Here is a 26,594-nt window from a genome sequence, read left to right on the forward strand (position 1 = left end):
AGATCTGCTTTTCGATTTTCATTGGCATATTTAAGAGATTGCATGAATCTCAGAAGATACTTTAAACATTTCAACATTGTTGAGACTGTGCTAGATTATGGGGACTTTTGAAGTTAGACGAAATGCATTTTGCATTATGTTGTAGCTAAAAGGCTAAGGGAGCCAGGGAGTGGAATGTGGTGGTTTGAATAGGTATGGCTCTCAGAGACACATGTGTTTAAATGCCCATGGAGAGTGGCACCATTGGGAGGTGTGATCTTGTTGAACTAGGTGTGGCCTTGTTGGAGGAAGTGTGTCATTGTGGAAGTGGGCTTTGAGGCTTCCCCCAGTGTGGAACACAGTTTTCCTGGTAACTGTGAATCAAGATGTAGAACTCTCAGCTTTTTCTCCAGCAACATGCCTGCCTACAAGCTGCCATGCTTCCCACCATTTCAGTAATGGATTAAACCTCTGAAACTATAAGCCACCCAAAGCAAATCTTTTCTTTTATAAAAGTTGCCATGCTCATGGTGTCTCTTCACAGCAATGGAAAACCTAAGATAGCTGTTAAGTCTGTATAATGTTACTTGTATGTATGTAAGTTTTCAGGGTTGATTGTTCAGTTCTGGATAGACAATTGATGTGTTCTTCCCTGAAGAGGGCCACCTCTGCCACTCTTCTTTGGCTCAGGCCTCATGGCATGTCGATTGACATCATTCTTGTTCAGCTCATTTTTGGGCAGTCATGTTGATTATACTTTATGAGTGTAGCTTTTGACATTATTAGGAAACACAGTCTTACCTTTAATACACTTAGATATTAAAAATTATTTCCATGTTTGAGAAATAGAAAATATTTTAAATCACTGCTTTGTTCTTTGCAATATTTATCAAAGTACTATTGTTAAAGATGTGAAATTATACAATTCGCATTTGACAAGCTTGTTACAAGTTAACATCATTCATCTCATCCTCTTGTGGGTATAATTAGTTTTCTATTGCTACTGTCACAAAATACAACAATCTTAGAATGTTCTGTAAAGCAGACACATAAAATAGGTTTCTCTGAGCTAAAATCAAAAAGTTGGCACAGTTACTTTTCTTTGCAAAAGAGCTGAAGGAGAATTTATCATTTCCTTTACTTTTCCCAGCTTGTGAGTGTTGTCTATACTCCTTAGCTCATGATCCTTCTCTCCATTGCTTCTTCCCACTTCTTCTCTTTTAAAGACAGGGTTGGATGGTGTCATACTCTCATAGATCTGCCTGCTTTGGCCTCACAAGGGCTGAGACTAAAGCTGCACACCACCACATCCAGCTTTGATTCTTTGTCTCCAAAAAGAAAATCTCTTACGGAGGCTGAACCTAAGGTTTTGGGTTTGTTCTATCCCTACATTATAAGTTCAAGTTCAAGGCCAGCCTTGCCTATGTGAGACCATATTTAAAAAATGTAACAAACATGTAGGCTGTCCATGCACTAATGAATGGATGCACACCTAACGTACATATTGGCAGATCTATGTGAACTCAGTGGGTATAAAAAAGAGAGATAGAGTACATTGCACTAGGAAAGGCAATATGGTAAGGAGGATATGGGAGAAGTTGAAGGAGAGGAAGTGGGGGTGTATTTACTCAAAATACATTGTATAATGCAGGAAATTCTTAAACAAGAAAGGGAAATATTTTTAAAAACTTACCAACAAGCAAAACCTCTGTGATTGCATTAGAGTCAAGTTCATCTCACATAATTTCCTTTCAAAATCTTCACATTAACCACATTTCCAAAGCTACCTTTGCCACAGAAGCTAATGCAAATATAAGCTCAGAAATTTATGATGTCCACATATATAGAAATCATATTTCTGCAAATGACATCCAGACCCTAGCTCAGAATCTTTTCCCTTTCTTTCTTTCTTTCTTTCATTCTTTCTTTCTTTCTTCCTTCCTTCCTTCCTTCCTTTCTTATCATTTCTTTTACTTTTATTTATGTATTTTATTATAATTTATTCAAATTACATCCTGATTATAATCTCCTCACTCTTATCTTCCTGTTCCCACCTGTCCTCCCTTTTCTTCCCTATTAGCTTCCCCTAGACCTCTGACAGGTGGGGTCACCCACCATATGACCACAGCCTATCAGGTCTCCTCTGGATTTTGCTTGTAACCTTGGCTGTACTAGAACTCATGCTGTAGACCTGGCTGTCCTCAAACTCTGAGATCTGCCTTCCTCTGCCTCCCAAGTGCTTAGATTAAAAGGCATGCACCACCAGGCACTAGTCAAAAATCTTAGTGTTTGCAACATTGTCGTATATTTGACATAGAAGATCCTACATTTCTTTCCAGGTCTTCACTCTCTCTAGTAAGCCTGAGTAAAAAATAAACTTACATTTGACTCTTTAGTAAGTTGAGAAATGTAGTCAACTTTGGGCTTATCCTGTTGTATACTATTTTGACCCTTTCTTAGGGTTAATGAAAAGAACTTATGAGATGTTAGGAAGGGTGTATGTTTTAGATGCTGGAAGGATTAGCTAGATCCATTCTACTTTTTCAAGTACAAAAGGTCATAGGCTAGGGAAGAAGTGGTTATAACATAAAACTCTAAGCTTTTATAAGGTCGTTAGAATATGCAAATCCAGTAATTGAAGAAATGGGGTTATCAGACTTAGGAGGTTAAGGGAATAGACTCAAATGAGCTACAATATCAACAAATCCATAACTCCAGCATTTAGAATACCAATTATTCTTGAAAATGCTCATTTTTCTGAGAAATTGAACCAACTATTTCTGTTTTGATGTAATTGCATGAAGATTCTGTGATTTAAAATAAAATAAAAATCATGTCCTCATTCTTATGGAAGTTGCAGCCTGACCATTCACACAAAAACAGAAACAAATGAATCAGTAGAGGAAAAATAAATGAAATTCCTGTGTGGTAGTATCAACATGAACAATCAGTTCAGAGAAGAGCTCTTGGGGTAGAATGTCTAGAAAAGACACTATGGTAGAAGGACTTTTGAGTGAGACATACAAGCTTCAAAAACATTGGCAACCTTAGACTCAGTAAACCAACTAGTAAGAATTTAGCCAAAGCAATTTAAAAGGCATGTATGTATCTTAGTGCACCTTGTAACAATGACAAACAGTGAATGCTTTCCAACTAGGAAAAGGTTAAGTAAATTATAATAGGAGATATATGTAAATAGTATAAAGTTACTGGAATTATGTTTTAGAAGAATTCTTCCTGATTGAAAAATGTTTGTTATATTGGTAAGCCAATAAATGTTCTGCAGAACTATTTATGCTGCATCCTAAAGATTTGATATTTCAATTGTAACTCTTCCTTATATGTCAATAAAATGCATTATTTTTCTAATAGAAAAAGTGTAAGACAGACACTTTCCTCAGAGACTGGCAATTCACAAGGAACTTGTCTTGTGCCTGCCTTTCTGTCCAAGAAGTCAAGTTCAGTAGCAGCTGACTGTCCCAGCATCTTCATGTTTTCCCTGGGACTCTTTGTATCTATGAAGGAAACTACTTTAGGAGAGAGTCTTGTCACCTCATACTTCAGGGGTGCTAGACTTTGTTAATCTGGGATAAATAGAGGTAAAACAGGGAACACTGAATGGATTAAAACACAATGAGAATCACACATCAGATTCTAGAGTCCATGATAACTCCTGCTGTTACTAGAATGAATGTCAGATCCTCTACCCTACCAACTCTAACAAGCCCATCTTGGCCATCTATTGCTTTTTCCTACCTTCCTTCCTTCCTTCCTTTCTTCCTTTTCTTTCTTTTTTAAATATTTTATTTATTGTTTAAGAATTCCACACAATATATTTCAGTCATGTTCTTTCCCTCCCCTAACGTTTTCCATATCCTTTTACCTCCCTGTCAACCCAATGCTACAATCTTTGTCTCTCCAAAGAACAAGTAGACTAGTTCAGCTACTACAGAGCATGGGGGTTGCCTTGGAGCCTAGTTGACAAATTTCTTTAGAGAACACTGATCTTCTATTTACCAGCAGGTATCAAGTACAAATAGCTTCTGGACTAGCGGTGGGTTTTTGTATCCACTTTCCTTCTTCCATGCTGAAATTTTGTCTGGCTTCAGTTTGTATAGGTCTTGTGCATATTGTTACAGTCTCTGAGTTTTTATGTGTATCTGCACTGTTGTGTTTGGGAAATGTTTGCTTGATATCTTCTACTGCTCCTGGATCTTGCAATTTTTTCACTTTCTCTTCTGTATACATCCCTGCGCCTTGAGAAAAGGGGTGTGAGATAGAAATCTCATTAGGGTAGTACACACTGGAATTCTCTTCTTCTCTGCATGTTGACCAGTTATGGGTTGGGTTTCTGGCTAATTATCATGTACTGTAATTTTCTTTGATGAGAACAATATGTTGTTAAGAGTCATTTAATTGTAATGTTCATCTATCAAAATAATAGTAACAGTAGGTTTTCCTTAGGGCTAATGACCTATCTAGCCCTAGGTTCTTGGCTTCATTGATAGTATGAGGAAGAAGTTCTATCTCATGAAATGGGTCTTAAATCCAATTAAAAGATGGCTGTCAGCCAAGTATTTTAAATAAGCCAATTAATGAAGACAAATTAATAGTGAAAATAAGACAAAGGAGATTTATTCAACATAGGCACATTAGGAAGAAAGATAAAAAAGAAGTCTACCTTCTTAGTCCTACTTTGAGGAACTTTAAGCAGAAAGCAAGAGGCATCTTACAAAAATGTGGACCTTACCCATCCCATATGCCCTTCGTTGTCTCAGCTCTTCTCTCTCTCTCTCTCTCTCTCTCTCTCTCTCTCTCTCTCTCTCTCTCTCCTCTCTCTCTCTCTCTCTCTCTCTCTCCTCCTCGCTCTCCTCTCTCTCTCCTCTCTCCTCCTCTCTCCTTCCCTCCCTCCCTCCTTCCCTCCCTCTCCCTCTTTGCTGATAAAATATGCTGTTTTTGCCTGATCGCATAATAATGGACTAATACCATCCTCTCTTTCATTTTTCTCCCTCAGGTGTCTTGTCACAGTCATCATAAAGCTAGCATACCATCCTTACAGACTTATTTTTTGAAATTTCAAATAAATGACATTATATATGTGCAGGTTTTTTACAGTTTATTTCTAGCATTTAATTTTTATAAATTATGCACAGTGTCCTATGCATTCATATTTTCTCCCTTTTGTCCTGAATATCATCCATTATATATCTCATTGTCAGTTTGTGTATTCATTCCTAATTAATTATCAGTTGGTTTGAAACTGCATTTTATTGTGTTTCCATTATATTAAAATATAATATTATATTATAAAACAGAAGGCAAGTTCCTTCTGTGGCTCCTCCTGGACCTCTCATACTTACACTTTCCCCAGCATGATATTCTTGGGGAACCTCCAATTGCTGGGATATGTTGTTTCAAAAGTTTAATAGCCAAAGGGGCACCCATCACACTTTTACAATATCTGCCAGGATGATTTTATTGCTTGAATGGAGGAATGTTGTAGAGAGAAAACAGACAGGTGGAGGGGGGACTGAATGCCTGATCTTGACATAGGAAAGTAGGCTGTCCTTAAAAGTGAGTAGCAGTAGTTTCCTAGATGAAAATATACTTTAATGAGGTGACAGATGCTCGTAGTCGCACAGTCAGTGGCTTCTGAATTCTTGGTTTGTGGATTTAATGCAGAAAATTTGGAGCTGGAGAATTGGTTCAGCAGTTACAAAGAAACAGTGTTTAATTCCCAGCTCCCATGCAGCAGCTGATAATCATCTATAACTCCAGTTCCAAGGGACTTGGTGCCCTCTTCTGACCTCCAGAGGCACTGGATACTCATGTGGTGTTATGCCCAGAAGTCGAGGATCCCCCAAAACACCAGGAGTCTGAAGTTGTATGTAAAAGCAAAAGCCTTTACTCCAGCATACTAGGGACAACCACTCAACAAAATGGTGACGACCCCTAAGGGAACATGCAGACTTCTTTTAAAGTCCAGAAGGGGTAGTTCCAAGGAGGGTTAGGTAATCTTTATTTCTATTGTCACAGATCGGGGGCATAGGTTAGGGCTCTGGTTTAAGGCTAGGATCTCTCTGAACTGGTTCAAACCAGTCCAAACTGGTAGGTGTTCTTGAGGCTAGTTACTCTGGTCAGGAGTTAGGGGCTCTTCAAGTTGGTACCTAAGAAACCTTATATTTCTCAGGCCAGGTGTCGTGGCTGTCCCTGATTGGCTGTCCATTGTTAGGGATGATGGTCAAACAGTATCAGAGGTGCTTGATCTAAGCACATTCTTGTGAGCTTTCTGAAAATGGAGTTCATGCTCAAGCCACTTTCCTTTAAAAGTGGAGTTTTGTTTTTCAGAAATTGGGTTACACAGGCCTCACAGTGGTATACAGACATATGTGTAGGCAAAACACAAATACACACAATTTAGTGAAATAAATCTTTAAAAAAAAGATTGGAATTATACACATGGCAGGGCAGATTTAAAAAGGAATTTTATTATAGATTCATAGGTGTGAGCTTAAAGGAGAGAAGGATGAGTCACTGTAGAGGAATGGGTCCATGGAAATGAGATACTGTTATGAGTCCTGACCCTGGAGTTAAGAATGCTTTACTTGCTGGAGGTATAAAGAAGGAGAGATGAAGTGCTCAGTGGACTTGGCCCACTCTCAAGGTACTTCTCTCTGTTCCATGACAATCCTCAGAACAGTGTTAAGAGCAGAATACACATTTAGTGGAAGCAAGATAACGAGAAGCCCAACTGTCCCTGTGACATCCTTGATCTCTGACCAGGACACAAGCATAGACATTTTGGGTTAAACATTTTGGGTATTTCTGGCCTCTGACAATGACAGACATGAAAAGACCAATGACATTATCTAAAGAATTACTGCAGACTTTTGGGGTCACTGTCCTGAAATTGCCTGACCAGTGTCTAACTCCTGTCCTTATCAGTAGAGATGAAATAACAACATGATTTTTCTATCTTAACCATTTCCTGGAAGCCTAAAAGCAGCCTAATACTTTGTGTACCATTTGCCATAGTAATATTATTCATACTAACCAGAAAGTGGGAAATTTTTTCATGAAATTTTGAATGGATAAGCACAATGCTATATATTCATAAAATGAAATATTATTCAGCAATAAAATAATAGCACAAGCTATTGTATGAATAAATCTTTAAAATATGATAAATGAAAGAAGATAGAAGCAAAAACCTTTCATGGGAGTCCATGCATAAGAAGAGTATATAAATAGACTCATCTCTTGAGGAAGAAAATGCTTGCTTAAGGCTAAGGATGCAGGATGCTATAGTGGTGATAAATTGATATCGGGACTAGGGATGCATAGTAGTGTTTCTCTGTGCACCACCGCTGCCAGGATAATATATATATATGATACTTTTCACACAATATATTCTGATCATGGTTTCACAACCCCCTTCCACCACCCAATCTACCAAACTCCATACTGCCTTTCACTTTAGAAAACAAGCAGGCATACCAATATGATATAGATTTACAACTGAGTTCACTTTGTGTTGGCCATCTACCACTGGGCATAGAGTCTACACTTGAGTGTGGTTAATATATCTAGTAAGACTCCATTGTGAAAAACAATTTTTCCTTTGTAAGTGGATTTCAGTTGGAGATGGTAAGGATAGGAGCTCATGTCCACTTCCCCCTCTTGGGACTGAGCCATCAACTGGCATGTTTTCAGTTGAGGTTCCCTCTTCTCAGATAATCCTAAATCATGTCAATTAGACAAAGAAACTACCTTCATGATAAGATATTTATCTAGCATGCACAAGGCTAGATTCAACTACTAGTATAGACAGTTAAATTAAGAAATAAATAAAATGAGGAAGAAACAGAGATGTGATGATGCAACGCTGTCAAGTTACAAGTAGTTACTTACTTGATGAGATCATCCCAAGCAAGTTACTCTTAGTATGACTCTTTCTGATGATGGGTCTGGCTAAGTTCTATGTACTTGCTTGTGTTTTATGAATAGGAACAGGAATTAGTGTGGTATTAAGGCTGGTACTTTTTATTTTTCAAAAATCTATGGAGTTCTAATTTATAACTCTTATTATGGGGAGCTATAAAATCAGACACAGTTCATATCCAATTGACAGTCTATTCTAGCCAGCTAAGACTACATACAGCAGTTTAGGAACTAAGAGGTGTTTGAAGGCAAAAACCAAGTCTTGGTATCTTCTTTGGTAGCTTCAAGAGGTTGGAAGCAGTGGCAGTTGATGGCTTTGCACAAGCAAGCAGTTTAACAGAAGCTAAGATAAACTGTTAGCTGAGGGGAAGTTCTGCACTAGCAGGCAATTTAACAGAAGCACAGATAAGCAGTTAGTTGGGGGAGTGGGAGTCTACATAATCAGATGGTTTAACAGAAGCTAAGATAAGCTAGTTGGGGCATCTTGACCTCAGGTTCCAAGAAAAGAGTAGTTTTCCATGGGGCTTCCTCTCAAAGAGATCAAATTCTAGTCAAACCTCAGTCAAAACTCAGCAAAAGTACAAGAAATGAACATAGAAACTTGTGCACTGTTTTGCCTTGCCACACTATATGTTTAGGGCCATCCCAAGAGTAGTTGAATATTAATGACAGTAAGAGTATTTGCACCATGGATATTTGCAAATGCTAAAAGTCAAGGCATTTGTTTTCAGACTGTAACTAGTTATTGAGGAACAAAGGGGAGTCATGTTTTTCATTTATATGTTCATGTTCTAATGGTCAGTCATTTTATCCTAGCTTTGAGAGTAATGATTTCTCCTGCTTTTCAACTGCTTATTTGTCCATTAAATATCTAGAAAATATAGGTAAAGGAAGGTCATTCACCCATAGTATCTTTAAAATTCTCACTCTGAAGTTAAAGAACATAACATTAGCTACCAGGTTAGACAAAATATAAGACTAGGAAGCATCAGCTAATCTTGCATTTATCTTCTGTTCACAAGCCAGAGATTGTGGTAGTACGTTGCTTCAGTGCTCTTATCTTCCTGAATGTCTTTGATGGCTTTTCTGAAGACAATCTATAGCAGTTTGATTAAGAGGCATATTGGAATGTCATTGATCAGTGGCTATAGAACATGCCTTGTTTTTTTGTTAGAATGGTGATGGAATGCAGAAATAATGATGTCAGTTAGAAAAAGATGATATCATACTGTTAGTAGCTGAGTTTCTAAAATGATGGTCAAGAGCAGGGAGAAATCTTCACCAAGTAGTTGGTCTAGAGCCATTCACAAAACAGGAATTGAGAACCATGGAACAATCATTGAAAAATACCCCCAAATTTCATTAATCACTAACAGCATTAAAAGACAGAGTTTGTAAAAACTTAGCTAAATTATGTAATTAGTTTTTATTTGTAGCTTATGAATTAAGAAGTATCACTTGTGAAATTACATAAGTGCCATACTAGGCAGTTAGTTTTGATGCAGTAGATTGAGCAAGAACAAGGAAACAGCATAAAAACAGATTTGCAAATGTTATTTCCAATACTTTCCTTGTCAAGAGTTTAAGAGTGAGCCTTTCCTTATAAGGCTGGGTACATATGGCTGGTTTTGCATTTGGTAAATATTGTTCCTGATTTTCATGAAGTTATGTTTGGTGATGTGTAAGTTCAGCATGAGATGACTCCATTTCTGTTTGGTCTATTAGTGTCTGGTGCAGGAGTTCTGTGCACATTAATGACTACATGCACCCTCACACTGTGTGTGTGTGTGTGTGTGTGTGTGTGTGTGTGTGTGTGTGTGCAGGGTTTTTTGCCAAATACTATATGTTCTGCAACCAATATAAAATTTATTATCTTCCTCTATCACTCTTTGTCTACTACTCTGAGGCTCAATCTTTCACTGATCTTGGAGCTGGCATTTTTTTGTTTTCTCTGCTATGCTAGAGAATCCTCCTGGGGCAGGATTACAGGCAGGCATGGAACACCCAGATTCTTGTGTGCATGCTTGGGCTCCAAACTCCAATCTTGCTGATGGCTTAGCAAATGCTCTTAGCTGCTGAGCCACATCTCCAGTCCCTACATTAATGTAGCTCATTTAAATTGGAAAATAAGAAAGAAGGCATGATAAAGCAAGTGAAGGGTATAAGGTAAATAAGGTTCAGGAGAGACATAATTTTGGATTTATAGCAGTAAGTGGTTAATATATATTAGATTATTATATTCCTCAGCAGTGAGGAAAGACAGTATGCTTCAGTGGATTTCTATGCATTGTTTAGCGCTCTCAGTTCCAGGCTTTCTAGTGTTACTCTTTCAAAAGAAACTGATAGCACAATGTAAATGATTATTACTTATGGACATGGAAATGAAACCTACATAGAAGAGAAAATACTTCAGCTTGAAATGAAGGCAGTTTACTTCCATTTGCAAGTTTGTTTCAATATTCTGGGTGTCATTTGCAAGCAAGCTTCACCAATGTGTGCTGTGGGATGACAAGAAGGAAGGCACACTGAACATTTAAAGAGAAGGCAGGAAAAAGATAAAATGATGCAAGTGGTTTGGGGAGTGAAGGGCAATCTAAATTCAATGAAGAACAGTAGTAAGCTGCTTTCATTTGCTGTGTGCCTGCAGTGACCTTTCTGTTACTTCAATGAATGTTGCTTTTTTCTATCATTTTTTTTGTTTGTTTGTTTGTTTTCCTCCCTAAATTGCCAAACTAAGAAGAAACAAATCTGTTAGACAAGAATCCAATCTTCCTTTCTTGCTCCAGGCCTTTCGTGTTTGAATATGGTAGTTTCCAAATATTAATGAATGGACTCTCAATTATCTGTGCTGTTCTAGGAGATTGTTATTGCAAAAAAGTGTTGCTAAGAAGCTCAAGGTTTTCACTCCTACGGCCACATTTTGGATATGGATCTAGGAGACTTAAACCATGGATGTCCCAAATGTTTGCCCATGGACCATCATGTCAGCCTGATATGAGGTACTCTATGAAGTGTGATTCTAGTGACAAAGAAATTCCTGAAAAGAAGCCATATGTGCTAGAGTTAATAAACAAGTTAAAACTTCAATATAGGGAGTTTAGAATGTTACAAGTCTGGGAGCCTAATCACAGTTTCTCCTGCTATCCTTAGCTACCTCACCTCCCAAAAAGCTCTTCTTAGCCCACCTCTGTGTCAGACCAACCTCCTGATAAACAGATAAAAACCTTTGGAATGCATTAATTTAACAAACCTTATTCTCTACCAATGGGTCAGGCATGCTATCAACTATCATGGTTCTAACCCACTCCATGAACATGAAACCTCGTGTGTGTGTGTGTGTGTGTGTGTGTGTGTGTGTGTGCGCACGCGCGCGTGTGTGTGTAACCTAGCTCTCCATTCTGGGGCCTTGGCCATTCAGAGTTGGCTCTGGAATAAATTCTATCTTACTCTCTTTGAGAGCTGGTGTGCATGCATGTGGGGATGGTGGTGTGGGTCTACATGCATTAGAATCCTTAAACTACTATTAACAAGCTACCAGGTAAGTCTCATGCCAAGCCTAGATTTTAAATAGTATGGATAATAGTCATTTAATTGAGACATTTCTTTGGTGGCTACTTCTTAGGAACCTTAAAAAATGTTTTCTATTGTTTTAGCCAGAGACCAGATCTAGCTAGAAAAGCAAATGCTTGCTGAGAAAGAATGAAGGAAAGCAAAGATTTTTCAACCAGGCTATTACTAGGAATGTTAGTTTATGAGTTAGAGAAAGGTTTAGGGGAAAAAATCAACAAACAAACACCAGGAAAACAATCTGTTTTTCTCTTTCATACCTCCCCAGCAGACTCGCTTCCTGAGTAATTGGTTGGACAAAGGAAGCATTAAGCAGTTAGCAGAAAAAGCAATGAAATTTAGGCTTTGTGTAGGAACATAATGAAAAGCACACAAAGCAATAGACAGCCCATGCAGACAGTGAAGGGGCTGCAAAGACGACCATGAGATCAGCTAGATGATGAGTGGGAGGCAGCTCCTATGGAGTGCACAAAATCAGAACCTTTAGTTATGACTCCATAGGAGATGAGAAATATTGAAAACAAAGATGTCTTTTATATATTTCATAAAACTGTTTCTTAGGGGGCTATTCGGAACATACTGATTTGGGTTCCCTGATCTTTAAACGTATGTTGAGTATAGGGATTAGCTTTCTTTTCTTTCTGCCTTTTTTAAAGACTAAATTACAATCCACTCTATAGTATGATTCTTTTCCTTTGGTTCCTTTGATCTATTTTACTGAAAACCTAGTGGACTGTGAGCCAGACTGGGCTCAAAGCATTTGACTCTTCACAGAAGCTTACCTGTCAAAATCCTAACAACACATACTTCTTTGCAGTCAGATATGAGGCTGGATAAATTTATATACCATAGAGTGAAAAATACACAACCTGTCAGAATCAGTGACCTCACCAAGGAAGGAAGACCACAGCATGCAAGTGTAAGGCCAAATACTAGCTGTAGGCTTGGAAAAACAAGTTAAAAAATAACCATATTGAAAATGTAGTCCTTGTCAGAAGCACTAAAATGCCTGGCAAACACTTGAACCAATGAAGTGACATTTTGTCTATAGTCCTACCCATTAGGAGACACCAACAGACTGCATTAAGAAAGGAAAAGGATAAGAATTTTTATAATTTTGTATCTAGATATTTACTGTAAATTGCAGTTCTTTTAGAGTATTTGTTTTTCTGAAGACAGATGAATGGAAATTGGTATGCTGTTTTGAACCTTGGTAAACTTCTTCAGAGCCTCAATACTTACTCCATTTCTGGTTCTCCAATTTGTCTCAGGCTGTCTGTCTTAGAATGATTGATCTAGAGAACAAAACTCACACAAAAAAATGGATTTTGCCAGAGGCAGCCAGGATCATTCTAAGTGAGTCTATTAGCATCAGGGGCATGATAAGGTGCAATTTGAAACAACATGATGCAGACAAAAGACCTAAAGTGTTAGCAGGAGCAGTTCTGATCTCAGGTGTGTGAATCACTGTGATGTTATTCATGAAACTAACAACAGTAATGGCTGAGATTTAAGGAACCCTTGCTTGATATGTGGAGGTAGTATTCTTAATTATTCCCCAAAATATATCAATGAAGTGACAACTATTGTTGTCCTCATCTTACACATACAATGAGTAACTGAGGCATATGGCAGTTAGCTGAAAGGCTTTTTTGCTTGATTTCCTTATTTGTATCAGAAGCAAGAGCAGATCCCAGGTCCCTATCTGTGTATTGAGGCTTCCTGAGTGGTAAAGCCTGAGCATTTTCTGAGATTTTATAATATTTTTAATACAACCTATGAATCCAATAAAACATTTCCTGCCTTCTACTAAATTTACCCTAGGAAAATATCACCAGCTGGAATTTATTACTTGACTTGGAAATTATCAATTCTATTAACACCTTCTACAGAAAATATATAGTTGCTTATGCAATTTTCAAGATGTGTCTCTAAAGCAATGAAACTGGTTTTCATTTGTGATCCGTGAAACTCCCTCTTTCCATTTAATAGTCATACCTATAAGGATGAAGCATGAAATGATTCTGCATATGAAAAAAATTATTGATGAGGAAGAGACAGGATCCTCTTTAATTTTCATCACAATGGTTCCCGATGGAGACTATGAACAAATAAATTAACATAACACAACTTCTCTTCTGCCAGGGTCCAAAAGCCTTCTAAATTCAGGGCACTCTCTGGCAAAAGTCTTTTTGTAATTAGACTGATGTCTCCCAACCTCCCTGCTATTAGAATCTCCACAGGACTGGAGAATGCCAAGATAGCAGAAGCATTTTATGACCTGTATATACAGTGTTGTAGTCACTCGCTACACATAGTGGTGGAATACTTGACGTGTGAGTACTGCTATAAAGAACAGAAAATGTTGACACTGAAACAAGTACAGGGAGCTTAAATAACCACTGCATGGGACAGAGCAGGATGGTCAAAAGGAACACATTTGGGTGTTGGGTGACAGGTTTCCCAGGTCTATGAAGTCAGATTCACCAGGCCAGTGTCATTTGAATCTATATTCTTTATGTTAGTCAAAATTGACTTTACACCCTGTTTATTTAGTCTAAAACTGCTTCTATATTTCAAGATCATAATTCTAGGCAACTTGTGTTTCCAAACATAATACTGCATATAGGATACATCTAGCTATTTATACACAGCATTTTCCTTAATTATAGAAAATGAGTTGCGGAGCACTTGTCCCACCACTGGCGCTAACTCAGAGCAGCCGCAGTTCTCCTGCTGTGGCGCAGGCTTGGTGACGTGCTCGGTTCCATCCTAGGCACCACCTCAGCTCAGCGGCAGCTCCCCTGCGGGGACACAGTGCGGGCGGAGCACTTGTTCCACCACTGGCGCTAACTCAGAGCAGCCGCAGTTCTCCTGCTGTGGCACAGGCTGGACAGAGCTCTCGGTTCCACCAGCTCTAAGACTCTGGTTGGACACAGTGTACAGTTTGAATCCAGAATTCCTGGCTGAGATTGGTGGTTAGTTCGGGCCCTGAGTCAATAACTGACCACAGCACGCACTTTGGGCCAAAAGGCCCTAGTGGAGCTTGGTGCGTAGTCCCAGCCCAAAAATTCTGGCTGGGCCCTGTGTGCATTTTGGGCCCAAAATCCCTAGCTGAGCTTGGCAGACGGTTCTGGCCCTGAGAATCTAGCTGAGTTCTGCCCGTGGTTCGGTCCCAGTGCTCCTGGCTGGACTTGGCAGGGAACACAGAAGGCTGTGGATACCTTGGCCTGACCCAACGCTCATTCAGAGACCCAGAACAATTGCAGGATCCACAGCAGAGAGGGACTGAGGATCACTGGCTGTGAGAGACCAGAACAACAGGGCTAACCTCCTAACATCCACACCAGTGAAGCTTTGAGCTCGCAGCCTAGGGAAATCGTAAGAAAACAAGTGAATCTATCATCAGACACCCTCCATTCAACTCTGGAAGCTACCCAACAAAAACAAAGACGGCAAGATGTCTAAAGGACAACGAAAAAGCATACGCAAAAAACCCCAAAACAACATGGCGTCTCCAGTTTCCAGCTATCCCAAAGAAAACCACCCAGAGAACTCAAATACAACGGAAATACAAGAAAATGACCTCAAATCCTTAGTAATGAGGATGATAATGGAGGAAACAAATAAAATTCGTAATCAAATGCAGGAAGACGCAGACAAACAGGTGAGAGACATAAAAGAAGCACATAGAGTGGAACTGGAAAAATTGCAGGAAAATGCAAACAACCAGATGAAAGAAATAACTAAAACGGTTCAAGCTCTGAAGACCTATAAAGAGGCAATGGAAGAAACTCAGGAATATACAAAAAATCAGATGAAAGAAATCAAAAAATCAGTTCAAGATCTGAAAATGAAAATGGATTCAATGATAAACACACAGACAGAAGAAAAACGAGAACGTGAGACCTCAGAGAAGAAGGCGAGCAACACAGAGGTGAGCTTTTCTAACAGAATCCAAGAGATGGAAGAACGAATCTCAGGGCTAGAAGATACAATCACAGATATTGAATCAACCATTAAAGAAAATGCCAAATCTGGAAAACTCCTGACACAAAACATCCAAGAAATTAAGGACACCATGAAAAGAAGAAATTTGCGGATAATAGGCATTGAAGAAAGAGAAGACATCAGACTCCAGGGCCCAGAAACTATTCTCAACAAAATCATAGAAGAAAATTTCCCCAATCTAAAGAAAGAGATGCCTATAAACATACAAGAGGCCTACAGAACACCAAATAGAATTGACCAGAAAAGAAAAACTGCCCGCCACATAATAATCAAAACACAAAACATGCAGAACAAAGAAAAAATATTAAAAGCTGCAAGGGAAAAGGGCCAAATAACATTTAATGGTAAACCTATCAGAATTACACCTGACTTCTCAGCAGAGACCATAAAAGCCAGAAGGGCCTGGACAGAGATCCTGCAAACCCTAAGAGAACACAGATGCCAGGCCAGACTACTTTACCCAGCAAAATTATCAATAACCATTGATGGAGAAAACAAAATATTCCATGACAAAAACAAATTCAAACAGTACCTATCCACAAACCCAGCTTTACAGAAGGTACTAGAAGGAAAACTCCATCCCAAAGGGTCAAGCTACAACCAAAACTACCCAGGAAATAGATAACTATCCCATGGCAAAAACACAACTACACAAACGCTCGACTGGAAACAACATCAAAATTAAGACTCTTAACAGTCACTGGTCATTAATATCTCTCAACATCAATGGCCTCAATTCTCCAATAAAAAGACACAGACTAACCGAATGGGTACATATACAAGACCCAACATTCTTCTGCATCCAAGAAACACATCTCACCCATAATGAAAGGCATTACCTCAGGGTAAAAGGTTGGAAAAAATATTCCAAGCAAATGGTCACAAGAAGCAAGCAGGGGTAGCCATTTTAGTATCGAACAAAATAGACTTTCAACCAAAATTAATCAAAAGGGATGAGGAAGGACACTTCATACTCATCAAAGGTAAAGTCAACCAAGATGACATCACAATTCTGAACATCTATGCTCCCAATACAAGGGCACCCACATATGTAAAAGATCTCCTAAAAAAGCTTAAACCACACATCGATCCCCACACAATAATAGTGGGAGACTTCAACACCCCACTCTCACTGAAGGATAAGTCATTGAAACAGAAACTAAGCCGAGAAATAACATCATTAACCAATGCCATGGGTCAAATGGATCTAACAGATATCTATAGAACCTTTCACCCAAACAAGAAAGAATACACCTTCTTCTCTGCACCCCATGGAACCTTCTCCAAAATTGATCACATCGTAGGTCACAAAGCAAGCCTCAACAGATACAAGAGGATTGAAATAATACCTTGTATCCTATCAGATCACCATGCTCTTAGGCTGCAATTCAACAACAACAGAAATAACAAAAAGCCTACACGTTTGTGGAAACTAAACAACTCTCTGCTAAATGACACCTGGGTCAGGAAGAAATAAAGAAAGAGTTTCTGAAATTCAATGAAAATGAAGAAACAACATACCCAAATTTGTGGGATACATTGAAAGCAGTGCTAAGAGGAAAATTCATAGCACTAAGTGCCTTTAAAAAGAAATTGGAAACATCGCACATAAGCATCTTAACAACACAACTGGAAGCCCTAGAAAAAAAAGAAGCAGAAAACCCAAGAGGAGTAGACGCCTGGAAATTATCAAACTCAGGGCTGAAATTAACAAATTAGAAACTAAGAAAAACAGTCCAAAGAATCAACAAACCAAAGCTGGTTCTTGAGAAAATCAACAAGATAGACAGACCATTAGCCAAACTAACTAAAGGCAGAGAGACAGTATTGAAATGAACAAAATCAGAAATGAAAAGGGAGACATAACAACAGACACTGAAGAAATTCAAAGAATCATAAGATCCTACTTTGAAGGCATATATGCCACAAAATTTGAAAATCTAAGGGAAATGGACGATTTTCTTGATCAAGTTCACTTGCCAAGTTGAGTGAAGAACAGATAAACAAGTTAAATAGTCCCATTCCCCTACAGAAATAGAAGCAATCATCGATGGTCTCCCAACCAAAAAAAGCCCAGGGCCAGATGGTTTCAGTGCAGAATTCTACCAGACCTTTAAGGGCGAGCTAATACCGATACTCTTCAAGCTACTCCAAAAGATAGAAATGGATGGAAAATTACCAAATTCATTCTATGAGGCCATAGTCTCATTGATACCTAAACCTCACAAAGACTCAACAAAGAAAGAGAATTTCAGACCAATTTCTCTTATGAACATAGATGCAAAAATACTAAATAAAATACTTGCAAAACGAATACAGGAGCACATCAAAGATATCATTCATCATGACCAAGTAGGCTTCATTCCAGGCATGCAGGGATGTTTAATATACGGAAATCCATCAATGTAATCCATCATATAAACAAACTGAAAATAAAAAAAACACATGATATCTCCTTGGATGCAGAGAAAGCATTTGATAAAATTCAACACCCATTCATGTTTAAAGTTTTAGAGAGATCGGGGATACAAGGCACTTCCTCAACATAATAAAGGCTATATACAGCAAGCCAATAGCCAAAATCAAAGTAAATGGTGAGATACTCAAGGAAATTCCTCTCAAATCGGGAACAAGGCAAGGCTGCCCACTCTCTCCATATCTCTTCAATATAGTACTCGAAGTTCTAGCCAGAGCAATAAGACAACAAAGGAGATCAAGGGTATCCAAATGGGAAAGGAGGAAGTCAAATTATCCCTCTTTGCAGATGATATGATAGTGTACATAAGTGACCCTCAAAACTCCACCAGAGAACTCCTAAAGCTGATAACACCTTCAGCAAATTGGCTGGATACAAAATTAACTCAAAAAGTCTGTAGCCTTCCTATACACAAATGACAAGCTTACAGAGGAAGAAATTAGGAAAACCACACCCTTCACATTAGCCACAAGCAATATAAAATATCTAGGAGTTACCCTAACTAAGCAAGTGAAGGACTTGTATGAAAAAAATTTCAAAACTCTGAAGAAAGAGATTGAAGATGACCTGAGAAGATGGCGTGATCTTCCTTGCTCATGGATCGGGAGAATTAACATAGTAAAAATGGCCATCCTACCAAAAGCAATCTACAGATTCAATGCAATCCCTATCAAAATAACTACACAATTTTTTAAAGACATTGAAAGTTCAATTCTGAACTTCATATGGAAAAACAAAAAACCCAGAATAGTTAAAACAACCTTGTACAATAAAAGGTGCTCTGGAGGAATCTCCATACCTGATCTCAAACTGTACTATAAAGCAATAGTAATGAAAACACCATGGTACTGGCACAGCAACAGGCTGGTTGATCAGTGGAATCGAATCGAAGACCCAGATATGAATCCACACACATATGGTCACTTGATTTTTGACAAAGAAGCCAAATCCATTCAATGGAAAAAGGATAGCATCTTCAACAAATGGTGCTGGTCTAACTGGAGGTCTATGTGTAAAAAAATGAAACTGGACCCATATTTGTCACCTTGCACAAAACTCAAATCCAAGTGGATTAAAGACCTCAACATAAAACCAGAGACACTAAGCCACTTAGAAGAAAAAGTGGGAAAGAGCCTGGAACATATTGTCACAGGAGACAACTTCCTGAACAGAACACCAACGGCCCAGGCCTTAATGTCAACCATTAATAAATGGGACCTCATGAGGCTGAGAAGCTTCTGTAAGGCAGGAGACACTGTCAAGAGAACAAAGCGACAGCCTACAGACTGGGAAAAAATCTTCACCAACCCTACATCTGACAAAGGTCTAATATCCAAAATATATAAAGAACTCAGAAATTAAACACCACCAAACCGAATAACCCAATTGAGAAATGGGGCTTGGAACTAAACAGAGAATTCTCAACAGAGGAGTATCAAATGGCTGAGAAACACTTAAAGAAATGCTCAACCTCCTTAGTCATCAGGGAAATGCAATCAAAACAACTCTGAGATTCCATCTTACAACCATCAGAATGGCTAAGATCAAAAATTCAAGCGACACCACATGCTGGCGAGGATGTGGGGAGAGAGGAACACTCCTTCATTGCTGGTGGGAATGCAAACTAGTACAGCCACTTTGGAAATCTATCTGGTGCTATCTCAGAAAAATGGGAATAGGGCTTCCTCAAGACCCAGCTATTCCACTCCTTGGAATATACCCAGAAGATGCTCCAGCACACAACAAGAAAATTTGCTCAACCATGTTCATAGCAGCCTTATTCATAATAGCCAGAACATGGAAACAGCCTAAGTGTCCCTCAGTAGAAGAGTGGATAAAGAAACTGTGGTACATATACACTATGGAATACTACTCAGCTATTAAAAACAAGGAATTCCCGAAATTTGTGGATAAATGGATTGAGCTAGAAATGATCATAATGAGTGAGTTAACCCAGAAGCAGAAAGAATCAAATGGTATATACTCACTTATATCTGCATACTAGCCCAAGGGGCATGTCCCACGAAAGCCTTCACTTACCAGGAAACTGGGACAGAGGGGAAGGCATCCTATTGGGACTCTAAATGAGAGACGCATGGGAGAACAGCAAAATAAAAGGATCCAGAGGGTCCTAGAAATCTACAAGTAGAGCAATATGATAGGCAGATTTGGGCCCAGGGGTCCCGCTCAAACTAAGGCACCAGCCAAGGACAATACAGGAGGTAAACTTTAAACCCCTTCCCAGATCTAGCCAATGGTCAGAATATTCTCCACAGTTGAGTGGAGAGTGTGATACGACTTTCTCACATACTCTGGTGCCTCACATTTGACCATGTCCCCTGGAGGGGGAGACCTGGTGGCACTCAGAGGAAGGACAGCAAGTAGCCAAGAAGAGACTTGATACCCTATGAGAATATATAGGGGGATGTAATCCCCCTCAGGAACAGTCATAGGGGAGGGGAATAATGGGAAAATGGGGGGGGGAGGAATGGGAGGATACAAGGGATGGGATAAACATTGAGATGTAACAAGAATAAATTAATAAAAAAAAAAAAAAAAGAAATATGTTGACATAGTAAAAAAAAAAAAAAAAGAAAATGAGTTGCATTGTTACCAAGATGCACAAGTATGTTGTACATCCTACATAGGCTTCAAATTGTACATAGCTTTAAGAAAGTGCCACACAGGAAAGTCTGCATTCTCAAAAAAGTGATAAATTAGGGAGCAATTATTCATTTTACAAAAGAACTCACCAAAGGGCTACTTTAAATAGCTAGCTCTCCAAAATGAATTCTAAATAAGATTCAATTAACAAAAATTCAATTTGCACACAACTCTTCAAGAACACATCTGTTTCCTCAAACCAGCTACACCTGTGGATCATTTGTAATACCTCTGGAGGCTGAAAGAGATTCTTCATAAAAGCTATGATGCTAGAATTCAAATCACTGTAATCTTTACAGTATGTATGTAGAAGAATATGCACATGTTTGTGCATGGATATCAGAGTTTGGCATTTGGTTGTCTTCTAATATTCTCCACATTTTATTTTATTTTTGAGATGGAGTTTTTAACAGAACCCACACCTTATTCAAGACTAGCTGGCCCACAGGTGCCAGAATTCTCCTGTCTCTGCTTTCCAGTTATTGGGATTACAGCAATGTACTACCATGTCCAATGTTTTATGCGGTTGCTAAGACTCTGAAATCAAGTACTCTAGAATATGCCTCAATCACTCTACTGACCAAGTTATTTCTACAGTCCTTCTATTCTACAGATCTAGAACAATTATTTTCTGTGTCAAAAGAATCTAAGTCTTCTATGAACTCCCTCTCCAGAGCTACTAACAAAGCCTACAATGATTAGCTGAACTGGAATATGGAAGAATGCATTAGACCAAAGATTCTCCTCAAAAGTGTTTAGAAAATTGAAACAAACAAACAAACAAAAACAAACAAACAAAAAAAAGAAACAAAATCAAACAAAGAAAATGGAAAAAAATAATATTTAGACTCTGAATTCTGGTCTGGCATGGAAGAGGCCTACCTAGAAGTCAATATGCCATCCTATCCAGTCAAAAGCTGAACTGACTGATTATTCCATAACTCTTTTTAGCTCATCAGAGGTTAGGTCATAGAGCAACTTCTGCACCCTCATTTGAAGAGGGAGAGAAACATATGAAGAAAATTGCAATCACCAAAGAAGATAACAGTGCCCAGGTAGGAAGAACAGAAATTAGTTTGGTGAAATACTGGGAGGTTTAGTGTAAACAAGTTTAAGGCATAATTAAATTTCAAAAGGATCTGATCATGCAATGTTTAATCAATGAAAGAAAGCTAGCTGGAAAAGAACATAGAAAGTTCTCTAAAGAAATGTAAAATGTGTCACTAGGGCATAGAGAGATGGCTTAGTGATTAAGAGCACTGGGCCCAGGTTTAGTTCCTAGCACCTATATGATGACTTACAATCATCTGTAACCCCAGTTCCAGGGTAACAGATTCCCTCTTCTGACTCCTGTTAGAATGAATCATATAAATACTACATAGACATATATGCAGGGGAAATACCCATACACATCAAAAACAGAAAAATATATCACTTCAACTTCTACCTTATGAAATTAAGAAATTTTGAAACATATCAATAGTATGAAGAGACAAACCCCTCCACCAGAAGAAAATATTTGATTAAAAAAAAAATCTTATAAATTCTTACTATCCAAAAAAACATTTTGGAAGAGCCTTAAAACTGAGCAATAAAGCTGGGTATGGTGGCTTATGCATTTATTCATTTTTTAAAATCTGGTGATAATTTTCTTTTATTTTTTATTGTTTTTTATTTATTCCTTTTACATCCCTATCACAACCAGCCCCCTCCCTCCTCTCCTCCAGATCCTGCCCTCTCATCCTCTTCCCTCTTTCCCCCTTTTCATCTCCAGAAAAGGGGAGCATATTTCAAAAGAAAGGAGTTGGTATGAAAGACAACATTGTCTCACTATATGACTTTCAGAAAAAGGCAAAACTACAGATGGTTAAAAAAAACATTAGTTCCTAGGGGTCAGAAAAGAGGAAAAAATGAATAAATGGAGCATAAACAAATTTTTAGGGCAGTGAAACTATCATGTATGGTAGATATATATCACTGTATATTTGTTGGAGCACATATAATATACAGTAAGAGTAAATATTGAAGAAAACTATGTACTTTGAGTGTCAACAGAGTACTACTCTAGTGATATATGCCTACAGTTTGGGATATATAAGGAGAGAGAGAATATATAGTAATTCATGATTTCTATTAATTCACTCCCTCTTTATAGCGGTTTGGAAAAAAGTCCCCCCAGTTCATTGGGAGTAGCACTATTAGTAGGTATGGCCTTGTTGGAAGAATAGGGGTGGCCTTTTGTTGGAAGTGTGTCACTGTGTGAGGATAGGCTTTGAGGTTTCAGATACTCAAGTTAAGCCCAGTATAGCTCATTTGCTCTTTCTGATGCTCACTGATTCAGATGTAGAACTCTCAGCTACCCCTCAGCACTATTATCTGAATGCCACCATGCTTCCCACAATGGTGATAATGAGCTAAGCCTCTAAACTGTGAGCCAGCCCCAATTAAATGTTTTCATTTACAAGCATTGCTGTGTGTATGGTATCTCTTCACATCAATAGAAACCTTTACCAAGACACATCCCTTCTCTTTCATACCAGGAGTTGAACTAAGGGTCTTGCTCATGCTAAACAAGCCCTCTACCACTGAGCTATATACCCTTCACAGAATTTCTCTAAGAACTTCACACTGTTCTAGATAGCAAAAACAAAACTTTGTTTTAAAAGTATTATACAAGTTTTAATTAATATTACATTGATGTATGATATGTTTTTCTCTAAAACATGCCCATTAATTCAGTTGTCTTGGTATATGACTGACTAGCACCCTCTTTCTCTCAAAATGTCTCATCTTGAACAAAATAATGCATGTCCCTATACATCCATTATACTATAGTCTTTCTTGGCATATCTCATTAGTGCTGTAACAGTGTTTTTCAAACACCTTGTTAACAATTTATAAACTTAGATTATTTTCTTGGCCATTCAAATTCAATAGGTCTTACGGTGAGGTTTAGAAGTCTGTATGGATTTACATGATAACAATGCATGAAACCAACTTTGATTTAGTCAACCTTGGATTTCTTGCAAAACTGGTATGTTTTATTTATGTATTTGGATTAAGATTGGCTGTGGTCAATGCAAGCTTCTTACTGAGTCCATCAAAACTCCTAAGTCATTCTGACAAATTCTCAGTTTTATCTTGTTATTAATTTGGTTGGGAGATGGTTCTCATAAAAGTAGATGCATTGAGATCTGAGAGTATTCCATTACATTAATAAGGACAACACAATATATTCTAAGAATAATAGCCCAAATATCTGGAGTACTTCTTTTGCTACAAAATTATATGCTGCATTTTCTGAGGTATGCTAATTCAGCCTCTCAAAATATCAATGATATTTATACAAAATAATTGTAGAAAAGGGAATTATAAATGAAGGAAGAATCCTGCAGATCAAAATGTTACTTCCTGTTTAAAAACAATTTTGTAAGTTATGGTTTTTTTTGGAAATTAAAAGTATATGGCTTAGGAAACCTGTTCCTTCAGTTCCCTCAAGCCTCTGACAGGACCTATGGATCTTATTTTCTTACCTCAGAACAGAAATGCAAAGCAAAAGCCTTTGTAGTACAAAACATTTCATGATCTTGTTTACAAAAGCCCTTGTCCATAGGTGTACCTGTTAAGTAGTACACACTGAATAAAGACATCTCTTATTCATATCTATTTCTCTGGGTGGCCAAGCTGAAACAAAGATCACATTTGAAGCATGCAGTGCTGGCAATGGCATGCTGAGAGTTGTGCACATTTTCGTCATTTCTATCCTTTTAACTTAGTACAAACATGCAAAGTCTATAGATCAAACACTTTTTATTCTGTTTCAAATGATATCTTTCTTTTGCAAATTGTTATTTTGACATATTTACTAGTATTTTCTGTCCAGTATGAAAATAGAAAATATTTTCCCCAAATACCACATAATTGTGCTCTGTTATGCAACTGGAATTCAAAAGATAGATAAACCTGGTTAGTAACAGATGCTGCTGCAGTGATTGGAATTTGGCCAATGCAAAGCAACCTTGAACACTGTTCACATGACCAAGTGCGAACTCTATAAAAATTCCATGCACTTTTTCTATCTAATTACTCAATTATGTTTCAAGTAATCACAATGCTGTGGATTTTATTTTGAGTTGGAGAGAAAATTGAATCTGCCTTGTTAGAGTAAATAAAGAAAGGAAACTAACAACAGCCACCCTTCTAGAAAAAAAAACTGTTGAAGTGTAAAGAATCTTCTTTTTTCTCTAAGTGCTCAATGATAATTTCTCATAACTTCCTTACTTCCTCATAAATAAGCAAGTTTTTTGTTTCCTCTATAAATTAACACAATATAATTTTATTCTCTAGTTGGATTTGAAAGTATATGTTGCTGAAAAGGAAGATAATTGTAGTACTGTGTAATGCCCCAACTATTCAGTAAAGTGCAGTTATTTTTGTGTGCATAAATTTGTGTTTGCAGGGAAGAGGAAGGAAAATACATGCCACTAATTAATTTTTGAAAGATTAGACCATATTCCATTCTCTAAAAAAATTTAGAATTTTTAATCAAGTTGAGATTTATAACAGGAAATTTTTTAACTTAAACAGTACCTAAGCATTTTTTCCTATTGGAAAGGACACGTCAGATTTTGTGAAATGCATCAGCTTTTAATACAGGAAAAAGGTTGCAACTGTCAGATGAAAAACAAAACTAAAACAAAGTCCCAACACCAGTAATTGATTTATACAAGTTCTTTGTTTTATCACCTTAAAACAAATTTAAATTTTATATATTTTAGGAATTGACAGTAGAATGTATAAAAACAAAAACTGTGTTGACTGCTGACAAATCTAAATGTAATTTAGTACTGATGCTAAAAGAAAAAAACTAACAACAGTCAAATAAACATAATCTGTAATACCATGAGTTTGTTCCATAGTGCTGAACTTCTCTTGAACTAATACAAATTGATAAGAACACTCACATAAAGGATTGAAAGTGCTAATCACACTGGGTGAGAATAAGACCACTACCACATTTTTTTAGTCAAATTTAAAATGAGATTTATTAATTACTGGCCAGGACCATACCCGGCATTCTGAGTATGGTGCTAAATTTATTAGTCAGTGACTGATAATGAGAAAACATTAAAGACTATATATGTCTCACGTTTGTTCAATTAAGTGCAAACATACATTATGACATACTTCTTGCCTATCTATGTGATCAGGCAGACATTCTGTGCAGTTTGTACAACCAAACTTTGTTTATAGAAGCAAAAACACATGGCTTGTAACCTTACATGAACTACAGTCCCCAGCATTCCAGGAAGTTATTTGTCCTTGTCAAGTGGGGCTTACAGGTTAGAGGCATTTTTTTTTCTTTTATAGATCTCTTAAGCACAGTAATTTAAATAAAAACATAAGGTTAGCCATCACAAAAGATACCTGGCTGTTACCTTTATTTAGTGTGGGAGAGGGAGGGGTAGAAGTGGACAGGAAGAGAGGGAGGGGAAAGGGTACAGGCAAGGGTGAGAGAAAGAGTATAAATAGAGGGAGAAAGAGAAGAGAGAAAGGAAAGAATACCACAGCCTAAGTGTGGAGGTTTGTTTTGTAACCATTCTGAGATTGAAACATTCCATCCTACAGGGAGACTCCTTAAGCCAGGAGGCAAATAACTCAAAAGAGTTTCAAACTCCCTGAACTAGACCAGGTTTCCTAGAAACCACCCCCCACTTCTCATAAGTAAACAAAAAAGATTGCTGAATGTCACCCTCAGACAAGCCAAAGCTGCAAAAAAGACAGAGAAACAGAAACCAGCAGAGCTGGGTAGAAGATAAGAGTAACTGAGTCATTTGGAAGGGAAACTCCTGCAAGGTTGGCAGTGTGCTTCAGGTTCCCAGCTCTTGTCAGATGTCACCCATGACAGGGCGGGCTTTGGTGATGCAGCTGTCTTTGAGTCATTTCTGCTGCTTTA

The sequence above is a fragment of the Acomys russatus genome, chromosome X, assembly GCF_903995435.1.
Source record: "Acomys russatus chromosome X, mAcoRus1.1, whole genome shotgun sequence".
Taxonomy (NCBI): domain Eukaryota; kingdom Metazoa; phylum Chordata; class Mammalia; order Rodentia; family Muridae; genus Acomys; species Acomys russatus.